This window comes from Corapipo altera, unplaced genomic scaffold, assembly GCF_003945725.1.
Source record: "Corapipo altera isolate COAL_440 unplaced genomic scaffold, ASM394572v1 77b, whole genome shotgun sequence".
NCBI lineage: Eukaryota > Metazoa > Chordata > Aves > Passeriformes > Pipridae > Corapipo > Corapipo altera.
In genome coordinates, this window is record NW_020884933.1 from 2943598 (window position 1) to 2959416 (window position 15819).

The 15819-nt window shown below is 54.9% G+C and overlaps 1 protein-coding gene across 30 annotated transcripts in view; it reads right to left on the bottom strand.

Moving 5' to 3' along the window:
• Window positions 1–15819, bottom strand: part of NFASC (neurofascin) — an 84774-nt gene that overhangs the window by 57276 nt on the left and 11679 nt on the right. The window contains exon 1 of one of the 30 annotated variants that reach the window (XM_027659698.1): window positions 15414–15431. The exons of the other annotated variants lie outside the window; for them this stretch is intronic. The gene's annotated coding sequence lies outside the window, so the exon portion shown is untranslated. Of the gene's footprint in view, window positions 1–15413; window positions 15432–15819 lie in introns of those variants that run through there. 30 annotated transcript variants of the gene reach the window in all.

Consider the following 15819-nt stretch of genomic DNA (forward strand, 5'->3'; position numbering starts at 1 on the left):
AAAGAGTGGAAAAAGTGGAAAGAAGAGTGGAAAGAAGAGTGGAAAGAGTGGAAAGAGTGGAAAGAAGAGTGGAAAGAGTGGAAAATCCCCAGCCCTGCTCCTGCCTGGCCCTGGCAGGGGCTCTGGCCGGGGATGTGGAGCGGCACCGAGGCCATTTGGCGAGCAAGGGGAGCCTGTCCTCCTGGAACCTGGAACACAAACCCAGGGCTGCAACTCGGGATGTGCTGCCCCTTCAGCTGTCCCCGAGCTCGGGAGGGAGGGAGGGAGGGTGGGAAGAGGGAGGGGAGACCCTGCACGACAGACAGAACCCGGGAGCAGAGGCTGTGGCAGCGCTGCTGGGAACGGCGCCGGCAGCCGGCGAGGAGCAGATGTCCCGGAAAACAAGCGGCCCTGCCACATGGCCTGGGAAGCTCTGCTGAACCCCCCACGGGCTCCAGGCAGCTCTGGGGACGCTGCTCCCCGTCACCCTGCTGGGCAGCACCAGGGGTTGGGGGTTCTCCCGCAGGTCCTTGCTGTCCCAGTGCGTCCCAGTTCCACCAGCTGGCAGGCTGGAGGCCGGGAAGGGGCTCAGAGGGGAGTGTGGCTTTGATCTATTCTGCTCGTTCTGAGGGGTTTCCAATCCAGCTGTTGCCGTAAAAATAGTTGAAGGACAGAATAATTATAGGGCCGGGCCAGTAATTAGTCATGTCCAGCACTTGTGCAGTCCTGTGATCAGGTCATGCTGAACAAAGCTTTTCAAATTACTCCTTTAGCTCCCTGTCTGAGGGAAGAGATCATTTTGATCTGCAGCCTTCCTTTTTTTAAAGCAGTTCATTTCTCCAGTTGCAGCTTAAGATGAGTGATGGACCCGCTGGTTTTATGTCTCTCTGTCCCTGAGCACGAATCTGACCTGAGTTATGAACTGAACCAGCCAGTTCTGCACCCAGAGAGGCAGCAGGGAGGAGGGTTCTGGAGTCCTCAGGATGCTCCCAGAGTGATGCTTCCCATCTCTGTCACAAAATGCTTTAAACCCTCTCCATTCCCAGATATCTCAGGGCAGGGAGGGGGAAAGGCAGCAGGGATTGAAGCAGTGCACATGGACAGGCTGATTTGGGGCTGGAGAGCCAAGAAGGTGTTGTTTTCTTTAGGCTGGGGGGTTGCTGTGGGAAGGGAAGGGAAGAGGTGCCTTTGGGGGAGATTTGTGAATATTGGAATAAAGAAAGGGCTGAGCCCACAGTCTGACATCTCAAATCACAGAATGGTTTGAGTTAGAAAGGAACTTAAAGCTCATCCAGTGCCACCCCCTGCCATGGGCAGGGACACCTTCCACTAGCTCAGGTTGCTCCAAGCCCCATCCAACCTGGCCTGGGACACTTCCAGGGATGGGGAGTTCCCAATCTGTGCCAGAGCCTCAGCACCCAAAGGGCACATCCTGCCCATCCCCCCTGCACTGGGACTGTGAATGTGGGGGAATAGCAAGAGGAGGTGAATTTGCAGGTAACTTTGGAGCTGAAAAAGGGGCTGAAACCACAGGCAGAGCTCTGTGGGAATGTCCCAGCAGTGGGGGATCAGCCAGGGAGGATGGGCTGTAGGACAGCACTGACCAAGAGCAAAGAAACCCCATGACAGAGCACACTCAGAGTTCCTCCTGCCTTTAAGAGGGCAAATGCCAGGCTCTTCCAGGCTCCTCCAGGCTCCTCCAGGCTCAGCTCCAGCTCCTCCAGGGCCCCTTTGTCTGGGCAGATGTGGGTGCAGGAACAATCCCCGGCCGTGCCTGCGTGTGTAGGTGGCTCCTGGGGACAGGCAGTGCCAGAGAACACAGCCCCCATTGTCAGGGGACAGGGACATCTCCCAGCACAGAGCCCGGGGCTGCTGTGGGAGCACAAAATTCTGAGCTGGGGGTGCTGGAGCTGCGTGATGTCCATCTGCTCCTGAGGCTGCTTCAACCCAGGCTGGCCACAGGGGCCAGATGAGACCCCTTTTCCCAGACTCAGCATTCCTTAACCACTGCTCCTGGCCCTCAGAAGGGATCTGAGTCCTGCCCAAAGACCAGAACAAGCCCTCCCACCTCATCCCTGCAGCCTGATGGGGTGGCCAGAGCTGGGGGAGAGCCCTCAGGGCTCCGGGAACTTCTTCCTGCAGAGTCCTGTGGGGCAGAGCTGGTCCATGATGAGGGTATATTTTATATTCCAGCTAGTTCAGCAATTTAAAATGAAGATGGAAAGCTGGGTAACAGCCTGAAAACCCTCCCAGCCAGAGAGGAGAAATTCTGGAGCTTCATTTCTCCCTGAACAAGGCAGTTTAACACGCATTTTGCTCCCTCCCTGCCTCGAGGTGGGGGGAAATTTCTCCCCTCCACAGATGGTGGAGCAGCACAAGTGAATCCTCACATCCCAGCCCTGGAGCTTCCCTGCTTCCCCCCTCCATCTGCTCAGCCCCAGCACATTCCTGCAGGGTCTGGGTGGCTCAGCCAGGAGTGCTGGGAGGGCTGGTTTGTCCCTGACCAGCAGGATGAGCTGGATGAGGCTCCTCATCAGCAGGACATGAACCACATTCCACAAAATCCACTCCCTTCCCCTCTGGCTCCAGAGCTGGAATCAAACAACGTGTGAGAACATCTCCTCTTGCTGCAGAGATCCAACTCTCAGCCAGAACCCACTGCAGGCCAAGGCAGCACGAGCCAGGACATGGATCCCCCCCCCCAGGGCTGATTTGGCTGGAATTTGGCTCAGAATTCCCAAAGCCCCATCCCTGCAAACAGCAACACGTGGGATGCAGAACCCAAGGACTTCCCTGGGGGCACGAATGGCACCGGGGGAGGGCTGAAATTAATTTCCTTCCCAACAGTTGAATGAAATGAGACCTTGTGGAATAACAATGGAAACAAATCCCTTCCCTACGGCCCCACTGCTGGAAAACAACCTCAGCTCAGCCAGGAGGGCTGAGAGCAGCCACAGAACCAGTGAGTAAAGGGAATCTCTGGTTGAAGTTAAATAAAATTAAAGAGGTCCACGATGAGGGATTGTTTTTAATCAGCTCATTAGGTCCAGCAGGATGCTTTCAGCAGCAATTAGACATTTATCCTTATTTACGGCTGTAAGAGGAACAGTAAAACTTGAGGAGCTGCTGCTCCCAGGAACATTCCTGCAGCACCACTTATTGCATGTCAGCTGCTTAATTAATGCTGATTGAATAGCACAGAGCAACGTTTCCACCAAAAGAAAAAACGCTCTTGGTTTCAGATAATGAAAAACATTGATTTCAAAGGCACGTGTGGATGTGAATCCCAGGCTGGGAGAGGGAAGGGAAGGCTCCAGGGGGACCTGAGAGCCTCTTCCAGGGCCTAAAGGGGCTCAGGAGAGCTGGAGAGGGACTTGAGACAAGGGGTGGAGGGACAGGACACAGGGAATGGCTTCCCACTGCCAGAGGGCAGGGAGAGATGGGATATTGGGAAGGGATTCTTCCCTGGGAGGGTGGGGAGGCCCTGGCACAGGTTACCCAGAGAAGCTTGTGGCTGCCCCATCCCTGGAAGTGTCCTAGGCCAGGTTGGAGCAACCTGGGCTAGCAGAAGGTGTCCCTGCCCATGGCAGGGGGTGGGATGAGATGGTCTTTAAGGTCCCTTCCAACCCAAACCATCCTGGGATCCCATGGAACGATGCACACACAGTCACATCCCCACAACACCCCTGAGAAACCACTCGAAGCAAACACTGAATTCAGGGCAGGAATCAATGGAAAGAAGGAAGGACAGGATCACCAAGGCAGGAGATGATCCCTTGGCATTCCCATCCCGAGGGATGGATGTGCCCTTTCCTGGGTGGGGGGGGCAGTGCTCCCATTCCCTCTGCCCGGAGGAGAGAGAGGAGCTTTGTGCCCGTTCCTGGCACTCAGCTCTCACAATTGTTCTGGGAAACAACTGCCACAGCAAACCCCAGCAAATCCATTTGCATCCTGTCTTCTCCTCCTTAAAACCCCACCATTCCCACCCATTCAGCAACTGGCACTTCAGAGCTGGGCACCCTCTGATCCCAGGGAAAGCCAGGTTTGTCCTGGGAAACAGCTCCTGAGCTGAGCTATCGAGAGTTCAGCATCATCCCTGCACCTGCTGGAACCCCAGAGGAGTCCCCAGACACAGCTTTTTTTCCCGTGCTCTGAAGAAAAGGACAATTCCCCAAACACAACCTGCAGCAGCAGAGCTTGCAGAGGCACCATCCCTGCCAACCCTGCGGAAAAAACTCCAGGAAAAACTCCAGGCAGGCCCGTTTGTTCAGGATAATTAACTGCCCATCTACTTGTCCCATTGCACCTTCAGCACATCTTTAAGGAGCACATTTGTAAGGATTGTGTCTTTAAGGAGCACATTTTTAAGGATTGTTGTCTTTAAGGAGCACATTTTTAAGGATTGTTGTCTCTAAGGAGCACATTTGTAAGGATTGTGTCTTTTAAGGAGCACATCTTTGGGATGTGTTTTCAAGGAGCACACCTTTGAGGAGCACATCTGGAAGGGACACATTTTTAAGGATTGTGTCTTTAAGGAACACATTTTTAGGGATTGTGTCTTTTAAGGAGGCAGTTAAGGTGACTGCAGAGTTACCCAGTCAAAGGCAATTTTCTGTGCAGGTCTGTGCTGCTGTGGCAGGTGGGCAGTCCCTGAAAATCAGATTTCCCAGCCATTTCTCATCCCCTGCTTTCTTGTCCCCCTCCTCCGCGGGATTTTTACTGCGTTTTCCTTTCCCTCCCTGGATCTCTCCTGGGTGTGGTTCAACCCCGAGCCCCGCGGGCGTTTTAAAAGCACCAAGCAAACAAACGAGCACTGAGAGAAAGCTCCCTGATACCCTCAGGAACAAGGATGGCTCCCTAAAATCACCCCCCAGCCAACGCCGCGGCAGAATCCCTGTGGATCCACACAGGGCAACACGTGGGAAGTGGGAACGAATCCATCAATCCCTGAACTTCAGAGCTGGTGCTGGCACTAAGGAGATTTGTGCCTGAGCTTCTCTCAGGGGCTCAGCTGACCTTCCAGCTGCACCCAGGATCCTATTCCAGAAATACTTTGGAATAGGAGGGATGGGATGACTGCTCCTGGAGCTGAGGCTGCATTTTGCAGGGTTGGAGAGCAGAGAGTCGTTATGGTTTCGGGAGTTCAATCACCCCCTCCTGGAGCAGCTCATCACCCCCGAGAGCAGCTCCGGGGACAGGCCCTTCATCCGTCACGGTCGGATCCCGGCACCACATAAATGTGAATTAATTTATCACCCTGTCCTCGTGGCAATGTAAGGAAATGGTGTCATTCTATTAGGGAGAGGGGCTGGAGCCTGCCGAGGTTAAAGCGTTACCCCAAGGTCAGACAAAAGATATGGCAGGAGTGGGAAATGAGCTGAGATCACCCAGAGCACTCAGAGCTTAATCAGAAAATACCATTTAACCTTTACAAACCGGTCACGGGCGGGGGGGGGAAGGAGAGCACGAAACTTTCCATGGAAAGCAACGATGTGGCCACTGCCAGCCGGCACATCCCACACACCCCCTGAGCCCCCACGGCAGCTGGGAATTGGTCCCACAGCAGCTGATCCATGGGATGGGCTCGGAGGCCACCCCGGGGGCACCGGGTCACACCAGCCCTGCTAATCAGCTTCCCACCCTCCTGGGGCTTTTCCTTTCATCAGCCAGAGAGTGAAAAAAAACCCCAGTTCATTGGAGTTATCACTGGCTGGAAAGAAAGGGGGGGTGTGGGTTACAGGTAAGAGGAAAAAACCCATCATTTTTAACTGTGATTTTGAGGGGAAATTATTTAACAGCTTTCCTTATATTACAAGAAAAAATACACAGTCCCTGAGTTAATTAGGACGTTGCTTCGTTTAGGAGGAGCAAGAAAAGGAACTGGTGAGAAAAATACGGATTAAAAAGGAAAAAAATCCAGGTGGGAAAGTGTCTCAAAGAGGAGTTTAAGGGGCAGTTTTAGGGGCACAGGACATGGCTGTGTTGGCAGCCGGGTTGGTGCTGCCCGGGACCCTCCCTGTGCTCCTTCACCCAGCAGGGAGGGATACTGGGGGATACTGGGGCTGGTCTGGGAGCTCCTCCACCATCACCCCACCCCAAAGCAGGAGTTCCAACCCCACAATTGTTGGGTGGTGACTGCGAGGGACACTCGGGCATCTTGGCTGGTTCCTGATGGAGCAGCTCCCAGGAGAAAACCCAACCCCAGTGGCAGCACTGGGGTTCTCCCCCAGGAGAGGTGGAGGTGACAGGATAGAGCCATCCCATTCCAGCACAACCCCTCTCCAAGGCCATCCCTCCCACGCTGCTCCAGGGGGGAGCAGAGCAGGGCAGGACACGGTTCCTGCCTGTCCCCACAGCATCCCCCTGTCCCCACAGCGTCCCCCTGTCCCCACAGCATCCCCCTGTCCCTACAGTGTCCCCCGGCCACCCCTGCCGGGGCTGCAGCATCTGGCCCTGGTGATCAGCCAAGTGCTAATCACGGGCTATAAACAGACCCTGCAGCTCTGGAAAAGCCTCCTGGCTCCCAGAGCCTGCCCTGCTCCTGCTGCCCAGGAGGGCACCCAGAGCTGGGGGGCTTGTCCAGCCTGAGCTCCCAGGAGCTGATGGGCAGCCACCCATCCAGACGGGAATTCACCTCCCCAGGAGCTGGAATGCCACATTCCCAGCAGGAACCACCCAGGCTCCTCCTGGTTGTGCCCAGCAGGCAGTGGGGTCAGTGGGGACGCACCTGCTGCAGCCCCACAGGTATTCCATGGGATGCACAGGCCCTGCTCATCTCTCAGTGCCCCCCATCCTTTTGCCAGCACTCCCAATCCACCCCCTCCACCCACTCCCAGGTCCCCTCTCCCCCCTCCCCCGGGGGTGTAACCAGATCCAGCACTCCGGTGTCAGGACAAGGCAGGAACACGCCTGGAGAGGATTAATCCCCTAAGTGAGCTGTAGTTACAGGCTCCAGCTCCTCCCCAGAGCCTGGCCCGGGGCCCTCGGGCTGGTGGATCACCTTACACAGCTCGGGTGGCAGCTGCCACACTCCCTGTCCTCCACTCACCCACCCACCTTCCCGGGACCAGGCAGCTCCATCCACCCCACACCCCCCCCCCAGCACATCCAGGAGCACATCCTCACCCCCAAACCCAGGGATAAACCTCCCAAGAGGTAAGGAAGTTGCTCTGCCCCTCCTGGAGCACATCTGCTTCCCCTGCTCTGCAAAATGCCTCTGACATTGAATCCCCAAGCCCGGAGCTCCCAGAGCAGAGAAGCAGCAGATCCAACATTTCAGCCCTTTGGGGGAGGTGGCAGCACAGGAGGAATGGGAGGAAAGACAGGAAAATCCTTCAAAACCTCGTCCAAAAATGCAAACAGGGCTGTGTGAGAGCCTGGCTCTCTCAGGAGATCTGGATTTGCTATTAATTTGCAGAAATGCTCTTTTAACAGGTTTTCCTTGCCCTGTGAGGGCTTGGACCCAAATTACACCCGGGGAACCACAGGGAGATCATCCCTTCTCATTACACCCCTTTATCAAGTCCCATTAAAGCAGGACAACAGAGCACATGGCTGGGAAATCTGGTTTTCAGGGACTGCCCACCTGCCACAGCAGCACAAACCTGCACAGAAAATTGCCTTTGACTGGGTAACTCTGCAGTCACAAAGCCTGTCTTGTAATTGCTTCCCAAAAAGAGCAGAACAAGTCACACAAATGCACATTTTAGCCAGTTTTCCAAAGGAAAAGCCCTTCCTGCACTGCCTGGCTTTCAGCTGGTCACTGCCAGTAACTCCTCTCCACCTCTTGGCCCATTTCAAGTCCAGCTGGAAACTCCTTTAGCTCTGGGAAAGACACTCAATTCCTCCAAGTTTAGTGACAGTGGTGCTTTCACAGATTCACCCTGGAGATTTCAGTGCACAGAATTTATCAGTCCTGCAGCTAAAATCAACCCAGCCCCACAAACCACCCCAAACCCACCACTCCAACCTGGGCAAAGGGGGCACCTTCAGCCCCCCTTCCTCCCTCAGACCCCACCACCAACTTCTCAGAGCAGAATCCCGGGATGGTTTGGGTCGGGAGGGATCACAAAGTTCATGCCCTGGGCAGGGACACCTTCCACCAGCCTGGGTTGCTCCAACCTGGCCTTGGACACTTCCAGGGATGGATTTTATTTCCCAAAATGACCCAGATGTGATGGTCTGGGTGTCTCCTGGCAGAGTTTGGTGGCCCCGTTCCCACTCCTGTCCCCAAACACAATTTTCAACTACAAGAACCTTCAACATCAACAAATACCCCAGAGCTTAATACAACAATTAAACTTCTTCCCCCCCTCTTTAATGTCAACCTCACTAACCCACCACCACCCACTCCATCATACTTCCTTTAACCAACACATTTTTGTTACCCATTAAAACTGCTACTCCAAGCACCAAAAATTCACCAACCAAATGAACCCTAAAACCAACACTAACCACCACCACAACTAAAACAAAACCTCAACAAAAATAACCAAACCCAAACCCAGTCACAGTCCTTGTAGTTTACAACAAAGCACAACACTGAATCCTGTCACTGATGACAGGCAGAGTGTTTTCCCCTGGTGAGAAATCACACCTTATTTATTACCCTGAGCTCGGAACCGGGAGGGAAACACCATTCCCTGGGATTTCTCAGCGATGCCTTCACAAGTTTTCCCGTTCCTCTGCATCAAATTGTCACCCTGTGCAGCTCCTCGTTGGCACGGGGGGCACAGCCCCTCCATCTGCCTCCTGAGCCCCCCCCCAGAACAGCAATAAGTTAATTGGGAGAAGCATTTGGCTTCTACATAATGAAGTTGGCACAAAACCAGCTCTGAACCTTCAGGCTTGGTTCCTGTGTTTAAAAAATAATAATAATAATAATTATTATTATTATTATTATTATTATTATTATTATTATTATTATTATTAAATATTATATAAAATTATATAAAATAATTATTAATAATAATTAATATAATAATATTACTAAATAATAATAATAATAATAATAACGGGATTTAGGTGCCTGTTGAAGGACCAGGCTGGTGTTTGGTGTTTGCTTTAAAAGAGGCAGAGGCTGGGAGGCCACGTGGAGCCAGGGACACACAGAGCTGAGGATCTTTATCTGCCTCTTCTGTGTTGCAAAATATCTCTGGCAGAGATGAAACCGTGCCCTACAAACCCTTGCAAACACAAATCTCCTCCTGCTGAGGCGAGTGGGAGCAGGAGGAAACCTCACTGGGTGAAGTGACGGAGTTTAAAAGACAAGCAGAAGACAAAGGAAAGGAAAATTTCAATATTTAGCTGCTGGAGCTCATCTCCAGCTCACCAGAGCTCTGGAAAATATCCGTGTAAAAGCCATTAAACCCAGAGAGAGAGAGAGACAGGGAGCTGAGAGAGACAGGGAGTAACGAGGAGGGATTGGGGATAAGGGCTGGACCAGCAATTTTCCTTGAGTTCTGGGTGCCAGAATTCAAGCTGAAATGCAGCTCTGGTTTCCAGTAAAACTCTGATAAGCTTTTCCCAGACAAACTTGGGCAGAGGGGGAACGATCCCACCCCTGGCAGGGGCTCAGCCCTGCTCAGCTTTCCAAAAAGACCCTCCCCCAGGAGCTCCTTCCCCAGGATAACAGAGAAATGCAGGGCATGTTCCCCTCCTTGGCTGAGGTGATCTGGAAAACAGCAGTAAATGTTCTTCACGTGGATTCTGAAAGGGTTTCTCTCCCTTTTTTATTTTTTTTGCTGACTTTTTCCCAGCGACATTATTCTCCCAGGGAACTGTGTGAGCTCAGGGTTGGCGAGGGAGAATCCAAACGCTCTAATTTTGATTTTAAAAAGAGAGTAAATTTGAGTTTCTTCACACAGAGATCCATGTAAAGAGAAAAAACATATGCAATGCACTGATCCTGAATTTTCCACTGCCCAGGGCTGGCTGCAGGTCCAGAGCCAGCACCAGCACACCAGGCCCACCAGTAGAAGGTTCACCCTTCAGAGCTGCCACCACAGAATTCCAGGCTCCAATCCCAGTGGGAGCTCTGAGCAGCCAAACCCATTTGGACATTTCCCCACTTTAGGAACGTTGATAAGGCAGGTCCAGGTTTTAAAAGAGAACTCCATTAAAAAATCATCCCTCCCCAGAGACACTTTCACAGCTCATTTATTAACCCCCCTCCCGGAGCAGGGAGGGGGAAGAGCCCCTTTCCATCGGGTTTAAGCCCCAACAAGTGATCAGAGCTCGGCTTTGCCCCCTAGGACCCCTCCTAAGGAGCTGCACCCATCCCAGGAGCAGCTTTAGGAACAAAGGCAGAGCTGCACCAGCCTGAGCCCTGCAGGGCTGAGCCTGAGTCCCCCGAGCTGCAGCTTTAGAGCCGGTTCTGCTCCCGGCTCTGGGGTTCTGCTCTAATTTTGGGATGGGATTTTCACGCCTGTTTGCAGACCAGTCCATGCTCAGCACGACAAAGTGGTAAAGCAGCACCAGCCCTGTCAGAAGGCACCGGGAGGCTCCTGGTAATGAGCTCTGGCTCGGTCCCAAGCAGGACCACTGGTGTTTTCTTGCCTGGATATAAAGGAATTACCAGCGTTTTCCAGGTGCTGCTGCCAGGAGTGCAGAGCTCCCGAGGGTTCACCCCCATCTGAGTGGGAAAAGAATTTGGAAAAACCCTGGCTGAGACACTCCTTTGACAAACGTGGACAGAGAATCAGGTCTGCGCCGTTTCAGGCACGGGAAGATTCCCAAACCCTGTTCCCCTGGAGACACAATCCCGCTCTCACTCGGCAAACGCTTCCCAAAGTAACTCTGGAATCACAACCCCATCAGAACCAGGCCTGTGGAAGCAGCTTGATAAAGCCAAGCATGTTTTTCACTGCTCATAACCCCTCATGTTAATGATGTTACACTCACAAACAGCCGCTCATTCCCCTGCTTGGCTCTTCCCAAAGTGTCAGGCATTCTCCAGGAATTCTGGGAGCAGGGAAAGTTTGTCTCTCCATTATTTGAGCCTCGCTGAAAGGGTGCAATTAGCCTTGGAACAAGCATCTATTCTGGGGGACAACCTCAGGATCCTTCCCCTGGCATCCAAAGGGGCCCCACGTGACCCAGAGGATGCCAAGCAGCCTGAGCCTCCCTCCCCCTCAGGAATGCAGACAATTCCCAGAAAATCAGCTCCCAGAGCTCAGAAAACTGGGCAAAAACCTGCAGGAATCTGTAACCCTTTGTGTGCTCTGCAGTTTTTTTGGAGGAAGCTGCGATTTCAGGGAATGTCAGCAAATCCAACTGGAAGACTCCAAGCAGCTCCATCCCCAGGGAGAGGTGGGAATTTGGGGCTCTCCCCTCTCCTGCCCACGGGGTTTTGTCCAGCTGGGAGAAGAGGATTAAATTCCAGGGCCATTCAATCAAACTAAATCAAATCTCGGGGAATGCAAGAGGTGAGCGTTGAGTTCTGGAAAAAACAGCATTTCTGGGAAGGAGCAGTGAATCCTGCAGGATCCAGGCACAGGATCCAGGCACAGGATCCAGGCACAGGATCCAGGTACAGGATCCAGGCTCAGGATCCAGGCTCAGGATCCAGGCACAGGATCCAGGCTCAGGATCCAGGCACAGGATCCAGGCACAGAATCCAGGCACAGAATCCAGGCACAGAATCCAGGTACAGGATCCAGGCACAGAATCCAGGCACAGGATCCCTTTAGGCTTTGGAATGTCACAGAATCCCACACCTGGCTCAGAGCAGGGGGATCTGGAGCATCAGACACCCTGGCAGGGTTTCAGAGCCTGTTTTGGGGGGTCCTGAGCCCCCTCCTGCTCGCTTCCCATCCCTCGGGAGCGCATCCCTGGCGCGTTGCCATGGCAACCTGTATCCATGCACAGAACCGCCTTCCTGGGCGGAAAAAGGGGAGGGGGAAACGAGCTGGGAGCTCAGAAATTATTCATGAGAGATGAGGGAGGACTCTGAGCCCCCCCAGCCCTGCCCAGGACCTTCCCCTCCTCCTTACAAATCCCAACCCAGCAGAGCTCGGTGAGCAATTCCCTCTGGGAATCACTGCTGGCTGCCCCTGTGGCTCACAGGGACACTTCTCCCCTTCCCTCTGGAATGGGCAGAGGGTTTGCTGGGGCTGTGACAGGAGAAACAATTCCGAGGGGATCAGCAGTGCCCCCTCCCCGCTCAGCCCCGGGAGTCCCTTACCCAGCCAAGAGCCTCAGTGCAGCCATTTGATGCTAATTATTTGCTGTGCAGTTTTATGCAAATTCCTCCTACGGAGGGAGATGCCTGGAAATGTGTTTTCCATGCTCTGAGTGCTGCCAGTGCCATCAGTTTGTCACATCAGCCCCGGGGCACGTCTGGTCCCCTCTGTTTGGGGAGGGAGCTGGGATGCTCCAAACTGGGATGCTCCAAATGGAGCTGGGATGCTCCAAGGTGAGCCTGCCAAGCATCACACCCCCCCCTCACCGCTTCCCAGCAAAGTGGCTGCTGGATATTCCATGGGGACTGATGGCTCCTGGGCCTCTCCAGCCCGGGGGGGTGGAACTGGGACTCACCTCAACAATTATGGGCAGGGGAGGAAAGACGCCAAGGAACACAAAAGGCAGCAAAACTGAGCTTATCCAGATTCCAGTCTCTGCATTCCCAGATTCAGAGGGTTCATGGGCAGGAGAAAGGCTGAGGCTTGAGCTACAGGCAGGGTAGAGGGTCCTGCAGGCAGCTCTGGCCCCATGGAAACGATTCCCCCCCAACACATGTCTGATGGAGCCCATCCTGCAAACAAACCAGCAGCAAACAAACCACCAGCACAGGGACACAGGGGCTGCTCTCAGGGTTTCAGGACAGGTTTCCCAGTCAGCCCTTGGAGAGGCTTTCACTGGAATGAGTTACACCAACAGCCAGGAGGGACTGATGGAAAAGAACCCGGCACAGCCTCTCCAGTGCCTACACCCAAAGCACCCAAAGCACCCAAACCCCAGCCCCCCTCAGACCTGGAGCACTCAGGGAGCACCTTTTTCCCCCACAGCAGGGGCAGGGCTGGGGAAAAGGCTGGATTTCTGTGCTGGGGATGACAGGGATGCAAAATCCTCCTCAGACCACACAGCCCCCGAGCCCCCCTGGCTGGCTGGAGGAGAGCAGGGAGGCAGCTTTCCAGGTCAGCAGCTCCTAACGTGCCTTTTGCATTCCTCCAAAGCCCTGAGCCAGCCCTGGTGGGCTGCACTGAGCTTTCCAGGGTCTCAGGAGCCAAAGCATCTTAGTGCAAGGAGGGTTTGGGCAAAGCAGGACAGACAAAGCCTGTCATTAAAGAGTAATGAAAATGCCCGGTTTGTGGGAGGAGGACGTCACTAATCAGCTCCCTGAGGACTTCACCTCCATCATCTCCATCTCCTCATGCCCAGAGGCTGCAGGGTGCTCTAAACCTCCTGCCACGGCCTTGGGGCTGCAGTGCCTGACCCCACGGCCTGATCTGTGCCCTGGGGGGGCACCCAGAACGGCTCTGGAACGACCCCCATCCCACAGCAAACAACCCCCAGTGCAGGGGAGCAGGAGGTGCAATCAGCTTACCCCCAGATTACCACAGAGCCACCGACTCCTTTGGCAAGAAAAAGCTCCTTAGCACCCCCAGAAGTCAGGAGAGCACTTTTCCACCTTGCCCCGAAGCTCTCTGGGTTAAAAGGGAAGCATCCTAATTAAACTGGAGGGCACACAGGCCTCTGGTGAGGGCTGGATTTACACCCCACCCCCACCGAGGGCCGGGCTCTTTCCATCCCGGCACAGCCACGGCTCTGCCTCGGTGACAAGCAGCCCTGGGAGCAGGAATTCGGGAGTTAGATGCCAATGTCATCCCTGCCTGACTGGGAAGAGATTGGAAAGCAAGGAAGGCAAAAGACACGCTGAGATAACAGGGATGGCAGCCCCAGCCACGGCACAGGGAGGGGATCCAAGAGCACAGGGGGGGTCTGGGTGCAGGACAGACACACCCAGCAGGTCTCACCCCGAGGTGACTCTCCTCGTGCCCTCGGGACACCAGTCAGCAGGACACAGGAGCAGAATTCCCTGCCCATCTCCCTGCAAATGTCCCAAATCCAAAGATTTACAGAAAATCTCCTCCAGCAGCAGTCACCTCCCTTTGCCTCTCCCACTCAAGACACACTTCTCCCCCTCCAGAGCTCGGGTTGAGTTTCTCCATCTCTCTGTCCCGAACACAAAGTGTTGGGGAGGATGTGCTGAGCCCCTCCCAGAGCTGTGAGCCCCCCAACATCACGGACCCACCAGCCCAAAAAGCAGCGAATTGCTCTCCAAGACCCTCTCCCCAGCCCCTCAGGGCTGTCCCAGCCCCTCCAGCCGAGGCACAGCAGCTGCCAGCAGTGACTCGGGCTCTCCTCCCCCTTCCCTCCTGGCCCTGGCTGGGTGTTCCTGCGTGAATAATGCGGGAGCTGTGGCACAGGACACTGCCCACTCTGTCCCCTCCGGTGCCCAGGCCGGCAGGGAGTGGCTCTGAGTGCCAGCCAGGGCCTGGCCCCGCGTCCTGGGCTGGGACGACGCGTTTTGTTCCCAGATGCAGCTCCCTTTTGTTCCGGCCCCTCATCACCCTCTGCAGGGCAGCAGGGCCAGCCCTGCACGGAGACTTCCCAGCCAGGGATTTCGGAGGGTTCCACCAATATCCCAGCACGGATTCTCCCCTCTCCAGCAGCAGCATCTCCAGCTCTGGGGCAGTGGAAGTGCAGAGGGGTCGGGAGGGGGTCGCAGGGACCCTCATCTTCCACCACACTCGTTTGAGCAGCTCTGGGATTGCTCAGGGACCAGCCTGGCTGGTACCAAACCGGAGAGCAAGAGTATGAGTTAATTAAGCCCCTTTGTTAATTAAGCCCCTCTTTGCCCTGCAGCCACAGTGCTGATAAGCCCCAAACACAGACTCTGCGGAGGATGTTATTTACTGCAAGACATGAGATGAAGCCTGAGAAGTGCAAATCCCCCCAGTCCAGGGAAAAGAGGCTGAGGAGGAGGTTGGCTCACGTTTGAGGGGAAACATTTGGGACAGCACAGGCTTTCCTGCCCTTCTAGAGCCGGGAAAAAGAAAAATAACCCAGTTTTGCTCCCAGATCCTGGCTTTGCCTTTCTGGTTTTGCCAGGCAGAAAGCACACAGCCCACTGCACAAACCTTGCTCCAAATGTCCCTGAAACCCTTCCTGCTCCCAAACTGCCCTTGAGACTCCGGCTCCGGTGTGAGGTGTCCTACCTCGAGCTGCGGGACCTTTCCACACCCCAAAACACCCCCCCCCAGGACCGCGGTGTTTCCATCCCGTGCCACCACAGCGCTCCAACACCCCCCGGGCAGGGCTCAAGAGGCAGCGGAGCTCAAGAAAAAGCGAGCGGAGCTTGGGAAAAGCGAGCAGAGCAGCCGCCTCCTCCCAACCCCTCGTGGCTCCGGCCGTTCTGCTGAATCACTTACTGCAGTGCCCGCACCGCTGGCAGGACCTTCCCCGAGCCCCGGGAGCTCACACGGGAGATGCAGCACCCGACAGCACCGGCTGCTCCTCCGCCTTCAGCTCCTGGAGCATCCCAGCGCTCCGGAGGCATCCAGAGCCAGGCGCAGGGAAATCGTCCCCTCCCAGCAGGTTTCGGCGGAGCCCGAACTGTTCCTGCCCCGCAGAAAATTAACTCAGGGAGACGCTTTCCTGCCAACCGGGCTCCGGCTGCCGAGAGGGGATCGCTCTCCCCGCCAGGGCGGTGCTGGGGCGCAGGGGGGGCTCGGGGGAGGCAGGAATTTGGGATGGAGAGGCAGAAATTGGGGGTGATCCCAGTGAGGGGGAGAGGCAGGAATTGGGGATGGAGAGGCAGGAATTGGGGATGGAGAG